General features: G+C 43.1%; 2 non-coding genes across 2 annotated transcripts; both read left to right on the top strand.

Moving 5' to 3' along the window:
• The first annotated feature begins 15,657 nt into the window (after window positions 1–15,657).
• Window positions 15,658–15,811, top strand: LOC149168385 (5.8S ribosomal RNA). The gene has a single exon (XR_016260028.1). It is a non-coding gene; the product is annotated as a 5.8S ribosomal RNA (ribosomal RNA).
• A 247-nt stretch (window positions 15,812–16,058) lies between these two features.
• LOC149168384 (25S ribosomal RNA) lies at window positions 16,059–19,447 on the top strand. The gene has a single exon (XR_016259994.1). It is a non-coding gene; the product is annotated as a 25S ribosomal RNA (ribosomal RNA).
• Window positions 19,448–19,718: the final 271 nt, after the last annotated feature.

Below are 19,718 nucleotides of genomic sequence, written 5' to 3'. Positions count from 1 at the left end.
CACTTTGTTTTGACTAGTTGACGATGTACTCTCAACATGATCGTCAGAAGTTGATGCCACCAGATTGTGCAAGCGGGGAGACTAGTCCCTTAAGATCCATGGGATGCAAGGACAATCTCAATGATAGTGGTCCCCTTTGCAGATGACACATGGAGATTTAGATTTGGATGGTGCAGTGTGTGGATTTTTGCTAGATGATGTGCGGTTGCCTCTTTTTTCCATTGGCTCCTTCTTCTTCTTCTCCTTCCCTTTCTTCTTCTTCTCAGTTACTTGGTTTTTAGTTTTACTATCTTTACCAAGCGAAGAGGTAGAAGGAGAGGGAGAAACAAATGAAGTAGAAGGTTGGGGGGTAACTTTAGTATCATCTAGTTGCTGATTTGATTGCTCAAGAATCACGGTGCTTTGAATGACAGAGGTCGCGAAAAGCCATATCTGTAGGCCAATTTTCTGTCCTGGAAGCGACAATGTGGCCATATGAGGTGCACCAACATCTCCCCAAGAGGAGAAAGGACTAGGATTTCCCCCAAGGGTAAATCCTTGGTTGGTGGACTCCATTTTATCAATCTAAGATCAACAAGGGAACAATGATGTTATTTCGATTAAATTTTAGACGCTTTGACACAACTTTCTTTTTCAATTTTTAAGAGTCGAGAAAAAGCTAAAGATGACTCTAGTCGCCTTCGATTTTTAATGAGCCTGAAGTGACAAGTGCTCAGATGGACCTTTTCCTTTAAGGAGTCTGAAAAGGAACGAAAGAGACTACTCTGGAAATCTAGACATAGGGATTACCAAACCAATCGAAAAACTGCAGAATACTTTTTACGATACGGCAATCAATCTTCCCGAATGCTGTGTTCAGTGCATTGCGATCGATAGGGCGACAAACATGGCTTCCTAAGGATAAAGGATATAGCCTATTGTGGTCTCCAAATATATACTCGATGATATGTGGGAGCACAAGTCCGTATTGGCACTTGTTGTCTCAAAGAGGAGGAATCACCCAACCTACGATGAAAGTGACAATCACTAAGCTTTATGACACCGGAATACATCTCTAGCCTAGACTTCTAGATGTTGTGCATTAGGTTCCAAAGCGTTTTTATTTTCATTGAATTTATTTTACAGTTGATCTTTCTTAAGAATTTTGCCTTTAAGGTTCATCACATGATGTAGATATACAAATCATAAATATGCAATCTAAGATGATAAACAATCATTTATTCTTCTTTTTGCAATGAAAATCTTAGCTACTAAGGAAAGAGAAATGAAAACCTTTCAAAATAGAGCAGAGAGCACACACTAGATGCACTGTCCTAAATCAAAATCAACAAGTAGTCTAAATGAAAATGCACATGCATCTATTTGTTTTCCACTTTCTTAATGTGTGAATGACGAAAAGAATGCCAAGTACAAATATGAATTATTCCTTCTTTCAAAGCAACAATACTAATGATTTTCTTTTCAAAAAACGAAAAGGAGACAAGACAAAACTTTACGATTTTGAATTGAAAACTACTTTCAACACTTGAAATACTATTAATTCAGATCAAATACAAGAGTAACATTGTAATCGACTATCGAAAAGAGAAGGATTCTTTTCTTTGACTGAAAACGACACTTGTGACACTTTCAAATCAAATGACAACAGTTTGATTAAGCTACTATTTTATAAATGAGAACTGTGAATGGTGAAAAATACATAAAAAAATTCACAAATCTTTGTACAATGGAGGCTGGATGATGCAAAGGAAGGGGGTTTCAATAGTGGTCTACCAATCACAGACAACAAAACTCCTGAATAAATATGAAGAAAGTGAAGAAAAAACCAAAATGTGGAGGTAGAAATAGTCTTATCTGATCATTGCACTTGTAACACCGGGAAATAGGGATGCATCTCACCTACTACACACGGGAGGTGTGATGCATCCAGATTGGCAAGAAGAGAAGGTGCGATGGTCCAAGGACGAGACTTTAACTTGGTTTTTGGTCACAGTTTACAGCTTAGTTCAGGGATTTAGGCTTAGCTAATGATAGTCAGTAAATACAAAGTATAGCGGCTGATCTAATGAGGTTACTTGAGCTACCTCTAAGGCACTTAGGATGTTTGCAAGTCAATTGTTCAGTTCATAAACAAACCCGAAGATTAACTGAAGCAACGTTGATCTACTTTGCACTTCCATAGAAAATGCAGTTCAAAGGCTAGCTGGCTTAACTTCAGGCTCCGTCTGTGGTTTATGAATCAAACAAATAGAGACAAGCAATCAAACTAATCGATCCCTAGTGGAGTCACCATTTTGTTATCGGGAAAACCAGTGTCTATTCAGAACTGCTAGTGCCAATAAGACAGGTAGCTATCTTAGAAACAAACAAACTAAAGTTACTTGTAAACTGCTAGTCCCACTAAGACGGGTAGCTATCTTAGAAAAAAACAAACTAAAGTTACTTGTATTTTCCTTTATGAGAGATAGATGAGAAAGAAGCAGAGAGTACCAACCTCAGTCTTTTGCTTGGCTCCTTGCTTGTTTCCTTTCCCCTTTGACAAAATTTTGCCACTACTTCCTTACTTATCCCGCTTCAAAGAGCATCTGTAGAATCACAGCAACATAATACCATCAAAGCATAGAGATCTATCATTGTAAAAAATATAGGATCAGATACGTATTGACCATACAAATGCATATATCAACACAATATTCAGAGATACACAAGAATATGGAGGTAAACTCAAATAACTTTATTGATAAAAGTAGTAGAAGAGAGGATTACAACCACTTGGTCTGACCCAGCGCCATCCTCCCAACTGGAAAGCCCTCTTCACCTCATACAAAGAAAGATCACCCAACAATGTTTTCAAAGAGAAACCAACAACACTTCTTTGCAAATTACCAAATTCCAACCTCTGGATCTCTGGGATGAGGGATCCATATATAGATATTTGCAAGGGGATGAGTCAGCTTTTGGGATTTTGATTAGTGTCATATCTCTGATAGTTCTTGGTTCCACTTGGAGATTTCATGATCTCTTACTCATACTTGGGTGAATTCAGGGAGGCAAGTGTCAAATGAACAGTTTCTAGAAGATTCTCAGAGTCTCCACATAGCAAACTGCTTGTTCCAATTGTCTACTCTCATTCATCACACCCTACATAAGGGATTTCTAGTATCCATCACACTTTTTGCATGTGGCAAGTGAGATGCATCACACCCTTTGCTCTGGGCAGTCTATATGGTCATGTTTTGACCATTTCTAAGTGATTTTTCATGGAGAACTTCTGGGAGATGATGTAATTAGCTGACCTTTCTCCTTTAGGGTATGAAACAACACTTTTAGGAACTTAGAATCCCTTGGTTTATGGACATATGAGATTGGGGTTGCAGTGCCAAAATATGTCTATAACACTCGGTGCAGGGCAGGGAGGGTCGGGGGGCATTTCTAAGAGAGCTTGTGGGCTCGGTTGGTATTCTTTATTTCCTTCCATTCCCTTTGCATTGAAGTCACCACAGGTGATCATATGATTGAGGTCCATCGTTGCTGCTGTCCGGGTGGACTCCTAGGTGGCCTTTATACGAGGAGGGGAGGGTTGGGGGGAATTTCTAATGGAGTTTGCGGGCTCGATTTGTCTTGTATTATTTCCTTCCCTTACCTTTGTGTCGAGGCTGCCGCAGGCAATCATTCGATCGAGGTCCATTGGTGCTACTATTCGAGTGGACTCCTAGGTGGCATCGGTGAGGGGCGGGGAGTTTTGTATGGCCTCTCTATGATAGGATTTGTGGTTGGTCATCCTCTTTTTATTTCCTTCCTTTTCCTTCGCATCGAGACTGCCATAGGAAATCGGGAGATTGACGTCCATCTTTACTGCTATCTGGGTGGATTCCTAGGTGGCCTCAGTGCAAGGCAGGGAGGGTTGGGGCTCATTTATAATATAGAGGTTGTGTGGTTGGTTGTTCTCCATTTATTTCCTTTGCATCGAGGCTGTCGCAGGAGATTGGGAGATCGAGGTCCACCATTGCTACTATCTAGGTGGACTCCTAGGTGGCCTCAGTGCAGGGCATGGAGGCTTTTGGAGGCATTTCTAAGGGAGTGGGTGAGTGATCACTTGTTTTCTTCTTGGTTGGGGCATGGTTTCAAACTCCAAAGTGGCCTTGGTGCATTGTGGCTCGACAGTTCTACCCATTTGTTTGCCATGTCCTTGGCATGTTGCATGTGCTTCCTTCTTGGGATGCAAGAGGTGCAAGGCATAAAATTTTTACATGATATTTTGATATCTCTTTGACTTGATGGGTGTTCAGGTTGTCTCATGGTAAGAGAGCCCCCAAAATTCCCTTTGAAGTGGGAGGGTGCTACTTGGTTGATCCTGCCTACTCGATGTGAACCTACCCTTCCATCCCTTCTGTCAGCGGCATGCTCCTGGCCTTAATTGGTTGGGTCATGGCTCCATCGCTGTTACTTTGAAAAAATTAGAGTGCTCAAAGCAAGCTTATGCTCTGAATACATTAGCATGGAATAACATGATAGGAGTATAGTCCTATTGTGTTGGCCTTTGGGACCAGAGTAATGATTAATAGGGACTGTCAGGGGCATTCGTATTTCATTATCAGAGGTTAAATTCTTGGATTTACGAAAGATGGACCACTATGAAAGCATTTGCCAATGATTTTTTCATTAATCAAGAACGAAAGTTGGGGGCTCGAAGATGATCAGACACCATCCTAGTCTCAACCATAAACAATGCCCACCAGGGATTGGTAGATGTTGCTCTAAGGACTCCGCCAACACCTTCTGAGAAATCAAAGTGTTTGGGTTCCAGGGGGAGTATGATCACAAGTCTGACACTTAAAAAAATTGATGGAAGGGCACCACCAGGAGTGGAGCCTGCAGCTTAATTTGACTCAACACGGGGAAAATTACCAGGTCCAGACATAGTAAGGATTGACAGATTCAGAGCTCTTTCTTGATTCTATGGGTTGTGGTGCATGGCCGTTCTTAGTTGGTGGAGATATTTGTCTGGTTAATTCTGATAACGAATGAGACCTGAGCCTGCTAACTAGCTACACGGAGGTTCCCCTTAGTGGTGTTATAGACATTTTTGTGCCTTACAGTATTGAGCATGAAATGTCCATAATCTAAGGGATCCAAAGTCCCTAAACATGTTGTTCCTACCCCTAGAGGAACAAGGCTAACAAACCACAACAATTCACAAAAGTTCTCCACCTGAAACTGCTCAAAAACAAGTCTATTCAGGATCATTTTAGTGGCTACACTAGCTGTTTGCGCTGAATGTCAAAGCCAACACTGGCCACCTGCATTTAATGTCAACTGGAACACTAGCTACCTGTGCTGAACGAGAATGGACAAGTGGAAGGCTCATTTCTCAAGGTGTCAAAACCCAGGAAGCTTCCAAAATGACACTTGCCTCAGGGAATTCGACTGGTGATGAGTAAGAGGTTCCAAATCTCCAAGTGGAAGAAAGAACCTCCAAGTGGACTCAAGAACTGACAGAGGGAGAGGACACTAGTCAGATCTCAAGCTGACTCATCCTCTCTCCAAACATCTATATATGGATCTCTCCTCCATGAGATCTAGGGGCTGGAATTTTGTTATTGCAAAGAATTGATGTTGGTTTGAGACTGGAATCATTGGGTGCTTAATGCTTTGGAGGGGTTGAAGATAGGAATTCCATTTGCTGGGAAAGAGATGCTGGATTGGAGCCCTCTGGGTTGTATCTCTTCCTGAACCTTGTTATTCATCAATAAAGCTATCTTGGTTCCTCCTATATGCTGATGTATTTTGATGTATGAATGTATTAGTGTATTTGGTTTATTTCTAATCCTAAACTAGTTATGAATGTGAATATCTGTCTTTGTGTAGTGTTCTTCTCTTGTCGCAAGTAGATGTTCTCTTGTCGCAAGTAGCTGTTCTCTTGTGATCTTGCAGGAAGTTGTAGCTGGATAAGCAAGAAGGAAAGTAGCTGTGAACACCCAAATAGAAGGGAGACCGGATCGAGGGACAAATGGAAGACACCGATAAGTCTATTGATCTCTCTTCTTTCACATTTCATAAAGGAAGAAACCAGTATAGCTGTACTCGTTTGTTGCTAGGGCACTGTCACACCTTAGGTGGATAGGATCGTCCTGCATAGGAATTTTTCCCCCCAACAAATTGGCGACTCCGCTGGGGAGATTTGTTTAGTCATTTTATTTGTGTTTCTATCATTTGTTTGTTTCATAGACTTGACAGCAACAATCGAACTGCATCTTTTCCAGATGCAAAGTAGACAGTTGCTGCTTTGATCCAGTTACTGGACTAGTCTATGATCTGAACAATGGATTCACAAATGATTTGATGATCCTTGTGATAGATCTTAGTAGCCCTTCAAAGCATCCCTTTGATTACACCTTTCTTGTTGCTTTTATTTTGCCTAAAATAGTGAATTAAATAGCAATCTGTGACCCAGAACCTGAGGGAAACGAGAGTTTCTCCTTCAGCGCAGACCCAGTGAAGGGATTCTGCATTTCAACGCAGGTCCCGTGAAGGCTACCTGCGCTGAATGTCAAAACCCCTGTGTTGAGGTTTCGCTGAACCAGTTTGGCCTTGTGCAGATGGGGTTCTCTGCTCTGTTTTGCCTTGTTTTGATCTCTGATTTTTGTAGCCAGTAACCAACATAGGTACCAGTCTGATAACTCCTTTTCTCTGCTTAGATTCTGCCTCCTTTTGTACAAAAAGACTGTGAGTGTTTTTATGTGTTTGTGGTGTCATTTACAGTTTTCCTTTGCATGAGTGAAATAGTCATCCTGTAGCCCTTGATTCAGATCTATTGGTTGTGATCTTAGAAGAGAGTTCATTGGTTGTTTACAGATTGATTATACATTTGCTTTTGCTTATTGGTTTGAGTTTGTCTCTTTTAAGTGTCAAAACAAGTCTTCATTTCGAAAATCGTTAAGCGTTGTAATCTCTTCTATCTTCTCTGATTTCGAAAAAGTAAACTTGTTTGTATTTTCATTTAAAAGCAAATTCAAAGTTGTACAAAAAGCTTTCTTTGTAGGCATCAATATTAAGAAAGCGGAAAACAAACACCTGCATTGTGCATTTGCATTTGATAGTTTGCATGTTGGATTTAGGAAAAGTGCATTAGAGTGTGTTGATTGCTCTTTGAGAAAAGATGGTGTCTTTCTTTTCCCTTAGTAGCTAGGATTTTCAAAGTTGAAAAGATATAAAGCTTGCTTATCATCTTTAGACTGCATTTAGGAATTTGTATCATACATCTCGTGGTGAACCTTGAAAGGAAAACTTTAAAAAGATCAACCTAAAATAAATTGAATGAACTTAACAACGCTTTGTAACATAACGCACAACATAGAGGTCTAGGCTAGAGACGTGTTTCGGCGTCGTTAAGCCTGGTGACTGTCGATCTCATGGATGGTGGGTGATTCCTCCTGAGGGACGATAGCGCCAGTACGGATTGTGCTCCCACGTACCGTCGCGTATATATTGGGAGACCCCTATAGGCATAAAACCTTTATCCTTAGGAAGCCGTGTCGGCCGCCCTACTGATTGCAATGCACTGAACACAACATTCAAGAAGATCGACCGCCCGTACCCTAAAAAGTATTCTGCGGTTTTGCGAAAAGTTTGGAACACCCTCTGCCTAGAACTCCAGAGCAGTTCCTTTTGGCCTTTTTAAGACTCTATAATGGAAAAAGTCCATCCAAGCATTTGTCACTTCGGGCTCGTTAAAACATCGAAGGAGACTAGAGTCATCTTTAGCTTTTTCTCGACTCTTTAAAACTGAAAAAGCAAGTTGTGTCTAAAGCGTCGTTAAAATTTATTTTAAACGGAACAATCACCCTTTAATTCTTGCGTTGATCTTTAGGTTGAAAAAATGGAGCACACCAACCAAGGAATTCCCCTTGGTGGAAATCCTAGTCCCTTCTCCTCTTGGGGAGATGTTGGTACCCCACATGGCCACATTGTCGCTTCCAAGACTGACAATTGGCCTGCCAGTCTGGCTCTTTTCAACCAATGTCGTTCAGAACACCACCATTCCTGAACAGTCAAGTCAATAGTTAGACCAGACCAAAGTTTCCAACCAGCCTTCTACTTCATCTAACTCTTCCTCACCTCCTTCCTCTTCGCTTGACGGAACTGGTAAAACAAAAAACCAGGTTCCTAAGGAGAAGAAGGAAAAGAAGAAGAAAGAGAAGAAGAAGAAGGAGCCAAAGGCGACTGGGGGCAAACAAGTGTCGTCTGACAAAAATCCACACACAGCACTGACCAGGCCTAAATCGCCATGTGTCATATGCAAGGGAGACCATTTCCACAGAGATTGTCCCTGTATCCCTTGAATACTAAGGGACTGGTCTCCCCGTTTGCACAATTCGGTAGCATCAACCTCTGATAGCCATGTTGACTTCTCACCGTCGACTAGTGAAAGTGAAGTCCCAGGACAGAGAGGGAAATCTAGATTTCCCTGCAAACTGTGTGAAGGCGATCACGCCATCCACCGTTGTCCCTTCTTAGACGAGGCTAAAAGAGTTCTGGAAGATCGCCCGATTTTACGAGCGCAACTTCCTCCTGGATATCAAAAACTCCTGCCAAGTCCTTCACTAGTTGAGAGCTCGGCTGGCCCGCCCAGGTGGTCAGCCGAAGCACTTATCATTGAAGATGAACCGTCTGGATCCATGCCTAACGAAAGTCAAAAGGTTGATACGGCAGTTGACCCAGTTTTGCCTTTAGAGGCTCTATCTTCGAATGATACCATCACAGAGGAGAATAAAGACGACATCGTCCAAATTCTCTTCATCAACATTGACTCTGATGAACAAGGGGGCAATGCCCCCATTCCTTTATCGCAAGAAGGAAGTTCGTCAGAGCGATATCCGCCCATCTATTCGGTCCCACCACCAAGAAACCTGGTTGTGTCCTTTGACTGGAACCAACTAGGCAGACCCCGGTTGCCAGCAAGCATACCATTCAGAATTATCGTTCAAATATACAGAATGGTGACGGCTGGCACTATCATTGATGAGGGGGCATCTGTGAGTATCCTTTCCTCTATTGCTTGGAAAGTGCTTGGTTCGCCAACGCTTTTGCCCGAAATGAGAAATCTATCGGGCTTTGATAAAGGAACCAGTCGACCTTTAGGGATCCTCCCCAATGTGCCCATAACATTGAAAGGGAAGACCGTTCAAATGAACGTGACGGTCGTTCAAGGACCCTTGGATTATAACCTACTCCTTGGACGAGACTATATATATTGCATGGGAGCCATCGTCTCCTCACTCTTTAGAGTAATGTGTTTTCCGCATGAAGGAAGAATGGTCAAGCTCGTAGACCAACTTTCGTTTCCCGGATCACGCATCGCAAATAGTCATGTACCATCCCTAAATGGTCTATTCACGCAAGAAGTGTCTTAACCCACGGTCCGTCCTCCTGATGAGCGCGAGTAATCTGGGAGGATATGACTAGAACCCAGGGGGCATGCGTCCTGGTCTGCTTCGGCAGGGAAACTTTGGGTATAGAGTAGGTTTCCGCGGGAGAATATGACTAGTCTATACCCCATCCGTAGAGGAAGAGGGGTTATTCTAGAATAAGATTCTTTTGTCAAAGTTATGTGAGTTGGTGGGCATCGCCGCTAACCTTTGTCTATTTCGGTAGACATTGCTGAGGAAGTGTTTTGTTTGAAAGAATAACAGAACAATCTTTGGGTAGCCTGAAAGAGGAGGCCTCTCCCAGTAAAACAAATGTTTTATCTTCAAATTGAGGGGTAACCTTGAAATCGTACTTTATACCTGGGGGCATGCAAACCTTTTGGAGTGCAAGCAAAGACTGGTTATTTATCTGTTTTTTGGGTTAGCCGTTTCCTAACTTGCATAAAGAAAGGATGCGGAGCAAAGCTTAGTGAGATGAAGCTCCATAAAAAATAGAATCTTGATGAGACACTCGTATCATATGACTGGGTATTCGAGCAGTTTTAGCACAAAGTTCATGCTCGTTAAAAAATAAACGCAAGATCTGAGCAGTTTTAGTGCATAGTTCATGCTCGTTAAAAAATAAACATAAGATCGAGCAAATGTTTCCACCCGCATTTAAGCTCATTAAAAAATGAACTATCCCGGTAAATAACCACTGTGAATGTAATATCATCAGCCATTAAAGCCTTGGTCGTGTTTGCACCGTCACCTCCACTTTTCATTTGGCCGATGGTTCACCTCCATATGATTGTTTACCCATTTTGAGGAACAGCTGCGAAGAGTGATTTCACCTAGCCATCCTTGTGACACTGCCGTGATTGGAAAATTCCAACCTGTACCTGGAATCAGCTGCTAACCCTGTTTATCACTCGTTCCTCAAAAGATGAGTCTTCTTTAAGCTCTTTTCAGCTGACTCGTAAAATATGAAAAGATTGTCGAGTCCTTGGCCTTCCAGCTCATTAAAGGGACAAGAAGAGCTATCCCTCCTCTAGATTTTAATCTTTTTGGACCTAAGGGATTATTGCAAAAAAATATCGAGCGCTTGTTTTATTCGGCTCGTTAAAACTATCGAAAACTCATCCCTTCTATATTGTTTTATACTTTTTCAGACTTAAGGGATTAGATGACGAAAAAGGACTTTTGGAGTTAACTTTATGTATCTTTTCAGACTCTCTAAAAATGAAAAGAACCGAGTTGTCCTTGTCGTTAGACTCGTTAAAATCATTAAATAGCGACAAACTTGTCTTTAGACGAGAACGAGTTTCACTATCGCTAGGCTCGTTAAAACATAGCGATGGGCTTGCCCGAAGGGAAGGTTATAGAACAAGCATATGTTATCCTCCTCAAGCTTGACAAAAATAAAGAGGTACTGGTCAGCAATGACTGGGGAAAAATTGGGAGAAACTAAAGAAAACTTTGATGGTAGCAAGTCGCTCTTGAACAAGACTCTTTTCCTTCGTACCACAATCGGGTTGGTTTGTTTCATTCACCGGTCACATCCATGGTCTCGCCATACCATCCATATTTGGGGTAATGCTACCGATCCATCATATCATTGTTGCCACATGTTCAAGAGAAGTCGTTCAGAAAGAGTCAACCATGTCCCATCCACCGCCATACATTATCCTTCATCCTTTCATGACCGCCACCCTGAATCATATGTCACAGATCGTTTTCACCTCCATTAAAATCATTAGCTCTGTTCTGTGTCACTGATGTGGGATTCATTAAGGCCCTCCTGTGACGGATCGCTTCTTGTCGACATCAGCTCATTATCCAAGAAGTTGATCTAGGAACACCCCCTTTAGTACTTTGAAGCTTGCATGCCACAATGGCAAGTTTGTCACTTCCGGCGACAGGTATACATCAATGACCTTCGACCGAAAGATTTTGCGTGGTGTTCGATGCCAATTCTTTTATTCACACCATGTGAATTGTACTGTAGTACCTTGAGGGTCATTATCATTATCGGTGATTCCTCTCGCGCTTGTTAACGGTTTACATCATTGACCGGTAATCAAGCGATGTCTTTCCATGTTCGACTTCAGAACATTTCTCACATGGATCGACTTGTACTTAGAGTGAAGATCGAACGAGTTTGAAGACCTTGGATCTAGTTTCATCCATCCGGGCTGCGATATATATTCAGGAAAGATAAAGACATTGACATGTACATCATTGCAGCAGATAATCATCCTACTCAAAGGATGATAATTTCATCAAAATTATCAGTCTACCATCAGACAATTGTCTGTTCTATGTATAGAAAAATGTATTTATAAAGTTGAGCACGGGAATGCCCACCTCAGCTAGATCATGAAAGCAGTATGAAAAATAATGTAATGTATTGTATCTTATTATAGGTCTCCTCCCAGCATTGGATGAACTTCGGATCCCCCTGATAAAGCATTTCGCCCGATAAACAACCTCATACTTTAGGGGGCAACTGTTATAGACATTTTTGTGCCTTACAGTATTGAGCATGAAATTTCCATAATCTAAGGGATCCAAAGTCCCTAAACATGTTGTTCCTACCCCTAGAGGAACAAGGCTAACAAGCCACAACAATTCACAAAAGTTCTCCACCTGAAACTGCTCAAAAACAAGTCTATTCAGGATCATTTCAGTGGCTACACTAGCTGTTTGCGCTGAATGTCAAAGCCAACACTGGCTACCTGCGTTGAATGTCAACTGGAACGCTAGCTACCTGTGCTGAACGAGAATGGACAAGTGGCAGGCTCATTTCTCAAGGTGTCAAAACCCAGGAAGCTTCCAAAATGACACTTGCCTCAGGGAATTCGACTGGTGATGAGTAAGAGGTTCCAAATCTCCAAGTGGAAGCAAGAACCTCCAAGTGGAATCAAGAACTGACAGAGGGAGAGGACACTAGTCAGATCTCAAGCTGACTCATCCTCTCTCCAAACATCTATATATGGATCTCTCCTCCATGAGATCTAGGGGCTGGAATTTTGTTATTGCAGAGAATTGTTGTTGGTTTGAGACTGGAATCATTGGGTGCTTAATGCTTTGGAGGGGCTGAAGATAGGAATTCCATTTGCTGGGAAAGAGATGCTGGATTGGAGCCCTCTGGGTTGTATCTCTTCCTGAATCTTGTTATTCATCAATAAAGCTATCTTGGTTCCTCCTATATGCTGATGTATTTTGATGTATGAATGTATTAGTGTATTTGGTTTATTTCTAATCCTAAACTAGTTATGAATGTGAATATCTTTCTTTGTGTAGTGTTCTTCTCTTGTCGCAAGTAGTTGTTCTCTTGTCGCAAGTAGTTGTTCTCTTGTGATCTTGCAGGAAGTTGTAGCTGGATAAGCAAGAAGGCAAGTAGCTGTGAACACCCAAAGAGAAGGGAGACCGGATCGAGGGACAAACGGAAGACACCGGTAAGTCTATTGATCTCTCTTCTTTCACATTTCATAAAGGAAGAAACCAGTATAGCTGTACTCATTTGTTGCTAGGGCACTGTCACACCTTAGGTGGATAGGATCGTCCTGCATAGGCATTTTTCCCCCCAACAAGTGGCCATCTTCTTAAAGGGACTATGTCCATTTAGGCCATGGGAGTTTGAGGCAATAACACGTCTGTGATGCCCTTAGATGTTCTGGGCCACACATGCACTACACTAATGAAACCAATGAGTTTTTCTTCCTGGTTCGATAAGATCAGGAAATCTTCTCAAATTGCATCATGATGGGGATAGATCATTGCAATTATTGGTCTTCAACGAGGAATTCCTTGTAAGTGTGTGTCATCAACTCATGTTGACTACATCCCTCCCCTTTATACACACCATCCATCGCTCCTACCGATTGAATGATCCGGTGAAGTGTTCAGATTGCATCGACGATGGTGGTTCGTCGTCGTCAACATCATGAGAAGTTCAATGAACCTTATCATCTAGAGGAAAGAGAAGTCATAACAAGGTTACCGTAGGTGAATCTGTGGTAGGATCATTGATAGCAGGGGTTTTCTTTTTTGGTTTGGGTTGGTTGGGTTTTGATTGCAATGTGGGATAGTGCGGTGTGTCCCTAGGGGAGTGGGTTTGGTGTTTGATGGGAACATTGTTTTTCTTCCCCTAATGTGTTTTTGTAAGGGGTTAGGAAGCTTGTTTCTTGGGAGCCCTTTCGACGATCTATTTGGCCAAACATGGTTGCTACAGTTGAGGTGCTTGGGAAATACGATGGATAAATTTAGACTCTTTTGTAGCAGTGGTGCTTAGTATTTTGTTCATTGGAAGGCATGGGCCAAGGGTGAAATCTTCCATAGTTGGTTCTCTTGAAAAGGTGGTAGTGGTTGATGTTTTTCTTTGGTGAGATTTTTTTGGTGGTGGTTGGGTTTAGGGAGTGGTTGCGCGCACACTTGGTAGCTCAAACCTTCCATGAGGAGAAATTGTCGGGTTGGGGTTAGTATGGGATGGATGAAGAGTCATTCAACCTATTGGGTTGGCCACCCTAGTCCTCCTGACTATTCCTAGATATGCCCTCGCGGAAGGGTTGGGTGTCTAAGTAATGAAAAACCCCTCCCTTGGTCTGAGCTCCATCAAGATCGCAGTTTTCCCCGCCAATGGGAATGAGGGTGGAAATCTTATCTCATGCCTTTACCATCAAGGGAATTGGAAATCTTATCTCATGAGCCACTCCCCTTCTAAGGAAAAAAACAAGTACCGGGTTGTGTCTTTGTTCCTCCCTTTGGATTGTGGGTTTTTTGTGGGACTTCGTCATTTCTTTGTTTCATGGTGTGTGCTTTGCAGACGTCCCTCTCTTTAATGGCCTCGCACCATCAATGTATTTGTGGCCTATGGCTTTCTCCAACATTGAGTGTCAGCCTGCGACAACTCCTCTTTGTAGTTTGATTTTTTACCCCCATTGACTTTCTCGCTGGAAAGGTATTTGGGTGTTTTGTACATGGAGGGGTGCAATAGCGAGGTGGGTTTGTTATTAGTAGTCTATTTGTCATTTGAAGCCTTGTGCCGGGTTGGGGGGTTGTTACCTCTCAGTAACGTGCTCCAGACACTAGTCTCATTGCAACCCTTGTCTTTTCTAGTGGTCAAGTTTAGGTTGTGATATCATTTGATATCTCTTGCTTTCATGTTGTTTTCTTCCCTTCTTGCTTTTGGCCCCTAGCTTTACGGAGAAAAGGGGGATTGTTGTGGATTGGTATTTAGGAAGGACAAAGGGTAGTATGAGTTTTGGGGGTGGCCAGCCTATTCCTTCTCGATCATCATCCCCTACAGTTCGCCCCTTTTTGTGAAGGCACGGGGTTGGGGAAGCTTGTTCTATGTTTGAGCCTCCCCTTGTGAGTCGGTAGACACATTTGATATATCTCTTTCTTTCATGTTGTTTTCTTCCCTTCTTCGTTTTGGCCCCTAGATTTATAGAGAAAAGGTGGGATTGTTGTGGATTGGTGTTTGGGAAGGACAAAACGTAGTGCAAGCTCCTAGGGTGGCCACCTTAGTCCTTCTTGATCATCATCCCCTGTAGTTTCCCCCTTTTTTCCAAGGCACAGGGTTGGGGAAGCTTGTTCTCTATTTGAAGCCTCCCTTTGTGAGCTAGTATCCATGGTTGATATCCCTTTCTTTCATGTTGTTTTCTTCCCTTCTTCCTTTTGGCCCCTAGATTTACGGAGAAAAGGTGGGATTGTTGTGGATTGGTGCTCGGGAAGGACGAAATGTAGTGTGAGCTCCTGGGGTGGCCACCCTAGTCCTTCTTGATCATCGTTCCCTTCAATTCCACCATTTTTCTGAAGGCACGAGGCTTGGGAGGCTTGTGCTTTGTTTGATCCTCCCCTTGTGAGCTAGTAGCTACACTTGATCTCTATTTCTTTCACCTTGGTTTCTTCCCTTCATCCTTTCGGTCCCTAGATTTATGTATAAAATGGGTAATTGTTGTGGACTAGTGTTTAGGAGGGATTAAAAGTAGTGTGAGCTCCTAGGGTGGCCACCCTAGTCCTTCTTGATTGTTGTCCCATGCATTTCCCCCTTTTTTGCGAGGGTGTGGGGCTCGTGGAGATTTTTCTCTGTTTGAGCCTCCTCCTATTAGGGGGTTAGACACCTTTGTTCCTCTTTCTTTCATGCGTTTTTCTTCCTTTCCTCCTTTTGGCCCTTAGCCTTACATTTGTTGTGGGGGGGCCGCTATTCAGTGTTGTGGTGGATTTTTTGGTAATATGTGCAAATGACACTTAGCAACGAATATCTCAGCTCTTGTTACAATGAAGAATGTAGCAAAATGTGATACTTAGTGTGAACTGTAGAATCCCGTGAATCATCAAGTTTTTGAACGCAATTTGCACCTGAGGCCTCGGTCGAGGGCACGTCTATCTGGGCATTGCATCCCATTCAAACGTGCTCCCTGCAATATGCTAGGGAGCAGTGGAGCTGGTCATCCATGCCCAATTTGGTGCAGTTGGCTAAAATACCTCAGCCAATGTTTCGTGGTGTGCATCGGTGAGCGGTGATCTTGTCCCCTTGGATGGGTAGTTGGCGTTAGCTAATGCGGGCTTTGTGTGGCATCGCTCGAACTTTCTTTTCTCTCTCTTGTCCTCCCATCGGGTAGGGTGGATTTAGCTCCAACTTTGCGACCTCAGCTCAGGCAAGAACACTCGCTGAGTTTAAGGATATAATTAAGTGGAGGAAAAGAAACTTACAAGGATTCCCCTATTAGTGGTGAGTGAACTGGGAAGAGCCCAGCATGAAACTTTTGTGGCAGCGTTGCCTGAATTGTAGTTTGTAGAAGCATCTTTAGTGGCGGACCTAGGCCAAATCCTTTGGAAGGGGGTGCCTGAGAGGGTGACAGCCCAATTGGGCTGGGACCCTGCCACATCACGAGGCATTGTCGGCGAGTCAGGTTGTTTGGAAATGCAGCCCTAATTGGGTGGTAAATTCCATCCAAGGAAAAATACGGGTGAGAGACCAATAGCGAACAAGTACCACGAGGGAAGGATGAAAAGGACTTTGAAAAGAGAGTTAAAGTGTGCTTGAAATTTCCAGGAGGGAGGTGGATGGAGGCTGTTGATGCGTCTCAGTCAGATTTGGAACAACTCAGGATGGTCCACCGCTCGACGTGAGGTGCAAACCAACACGGGTTGTTGCATCGTCACAAACACGAGTAGATTATTGCCTATCGGTTTGCCGTTGCGGTGGTTGAGGAATGAAGTGTGCACCCTTGTGGCGCATTGTTTGCACCTATGCACTCATGGTGTTGGTTGGTGGGCTTTCCATTTAACCTGTATTGAAACATGGAACAAGGAGTCTAACATGTGTGTGAGTTGGCAGGTTTGAAAACCTACGAGGTACAAGGAAGCTAACAGGCAAGATCCCCTATCTAGGGGGTGCATCGTCGACTGACCTTGAGCTTATGCAAAGGGTTCAATTGTGAGCACAACTATTGTGACCTAAAAGATGCTGAACTATGCCTAAGTAGGGCGAAGCCAGAGGAAACTCTAGTGGACGCTCGTAGTGATACTGATGTGAAAATTGTTCATCTAACTTGGGTATAGGGGTGAAAGACTAATTGAACCATCTAGTAGCTGGTTTCCTCCAAATTTTCCCTCAGGATAGCTGGAGCTCATGCACGAGTTTTATTAGGTAAAGAAAATGATTAGAGGCATCGGGGGCATAATTCCATCAACCTAATCTCAAACTTTAAATAGGTAAGAGGGTGCGACTACTCCATTGAGTCATGCCGTGGAATTGAGAGCTCCAAGTGGGCCATTTTTGGTAAGCAAAACTGGCGATGTGGGATGAACTGAAAGTCAAGTTACGGTGCCAAAGTGTGCACTAATATAGATCCCACAAATGGTGTTGGTTCATTAAGACAGCAGGATGGTGGTCATGGAAGTTGAAATCCACTGACTGTGTAACAACTCACCTGCCAAATCAACTAGCCCTAAAAATGGATGGCACTAAAGTGTGCAACCTATACTTGACCATCAGAGAAATTGCCTAGCTCTGATGAGTAGGAGGACACAGGGGTCATTGAGAAACCTCGAGCGTGAGCTTGGGTAGATCGATTGCCAGTGCAGATCTTGGTGGTAGTGGCAAATACTCAAATGAGAACTTTGAAGACTAAAGTGGGGAAAGGTTCCATGTGAACAACACTTGGACATGGGTTAGTCGATCCTAAGAGATGGGGAAGCCTTGTATTAAGGGTGCACTCTACATGAGCATCAAAAGGGAATTGGGTTAATATTCCTAAACTGGGACATGGTGGTAGATGGAAATGTTAGGAAATCTAGAGACGTTGTTGAGGGCCCTAGGAAGAGTTATCTTTTCTTTTTAACAGCTTGACCACCCTAGAATCGGTTCACCCGAAGATAGGGTCCAGCAGCTGGAAGATCACCGCATGTCTTGCGATGTCTGGTGCACCCTTAGTGGCCCTTGAAAATCTAGAGGACCAAGTACCGTTCGTGCCCTATCATGCTCATAACCGCATCAAGTCTCCAAGGTGAACAACCTCTAGTCAATAGAACAATGTAGGTAAGGGAAGTCGACAAAATGGATTTGTAACTTCGAGAAAAGGATTCGCTTTGAGGGCTGGGCCTAGGGGACTATGCCCTTAACTTGTGGGCTATCGGTAGTCTTCCCGAGCTACTCTCGTAGCGAGGGTGGATAGTCACATTCCAATTGGGCTACGAGCATAGAATGCCCCCTACCGGGGGCTTTTCCCTAGGTGTTGAATAGTCGACTCAGAACTGGTACGGACAAGGGAAATCTGACGGTTTAATTAAAAGAAAGCATTGCGATGGTCCCTATGGATGCTGAAGCAATGTGATTTCTGCCCAGTGCTCTAAATGTCAAAGTGAAGAAATTCAACAAGTGCGAGTAAATGGCGGGACTAATTATGACTCTCTTAAGGTAGCCAAATGCATCATCATCTAATTAGTGACCTGCATGAATGGATTAATGAGATTCCCACTATCCCTATGTATTATCTAGTGAAACCACAGCCAAGGGAATGGGCTTGGTCAAATTAGTGGGGAAAGAAGACCATGTTGAGCTTGACTCTAGTCCGACTTTGTGAAATGACTTGAGAGGTGTAGAATAAGTGGGAGCTATTTTTGGCGTAAGTGAAATACCACTACTTTAAACATGGGGAAAAGACAGGGCATTGGCCCTGTTTTTTGCCTTAAGGCATGTTTCAGTAGGTCGATCGGGGCGGAAGACATTGTCAGGTGGGGACTTTGGCTGGGGTGGCACATCTGTTAAAAGATAACATAGGTGTCCTAAGATGAGCTCAACCAGAATAGAAATCTCGTGTCGAACAAAAGGGTAAAAGCTCATTTGATTTTCATTTTCAATATGAATACAAACCATGAAAGAATGGCATATCAATCCTTTAGATTTTTGGAATTTGAATCTAGAGGTGTCAGAAAATTTACCACAGGGATAACTGGCTTGTGGCAGCTAAGCGTTCATAGCGACGTTTCTTTTTTATCCTTCGATGTCAGCTCTTCCTATCATTGTGAAGCAGAATTCACCAAGTGTTGGATTGTTCATCCACCAATAGGGAATTTTAGATACGTTTAGACCATCACGAGACAAGTTATTTTTACCCTAGTGACGAACCGCACCGCAATAGTAATTCAACTTAGTATGAGAGGAACTATTGATTCACACAATTGGTCATTTCACTCGATTGAAAAGGCAGTGGCACGAAGCTATTGTGTGTTGGATTATGACTAAATGCCTCTAAGTCAGAATCCATGCTAGAAGTGGTGCATGTCACTCTTCGACTGTATCTCGACCCACAGTAGGGGCATCACTTTATCGCCCCCAGGGCCCCGTGTCATTTGCAAACTGCGACCATGAAGCATCTCGGTCGAGGCATCTTTGAATTTCAATTCCAAATGACCATTGAGAAGAATACTTTGCAGACAACTTAAATACGCGAAGGGGTATCGTAAGTGGCAGAGTGGCCTTGCTGCCATGATCCACTAAGATTCAGCCCTTGGTTGCCTCGATTCAGAGCTTCGCTCTTGTCACAAACAAATCTGGCCAACCCTCCCACTCTCGTACCTTTGGCTCTTCCTCATGACGACAATTTTCTAGTGCCTAGGGGCGGGAAATTTGGGGTTTCCACACACAGATGAAAAAGGTGCCAAAGCCCGACAAAATTGGAGTTTCCATGTCGTGCTCTGGTGCCAAAAATTTTGAGGTTTCCATGTCGCACCCTGGTGCCCAAAATTTGGGGTTTCCATGTTGCGACGAAAAAGGTGCCCAAGCATGGGAAAAATTCA

This window comes from Pinus tabuliformis, chromosome 4_2 (genome assembly GCF_031772625.1).
Source record: "Pinus tabuliformis cultivar Carrire ecotype Pingquan chromosome 4_2, CPIR1, whole genome shotgun sequence".
NCBI lineage: Eukaryota > Viridiplantae > Streptophyta > Pinopsida > Pinales > Pinaceae > Pinus > Pinus tabuliformis.
This window is presented reverse-complemented; position numbering and strand designations above follow the sequence as displayed.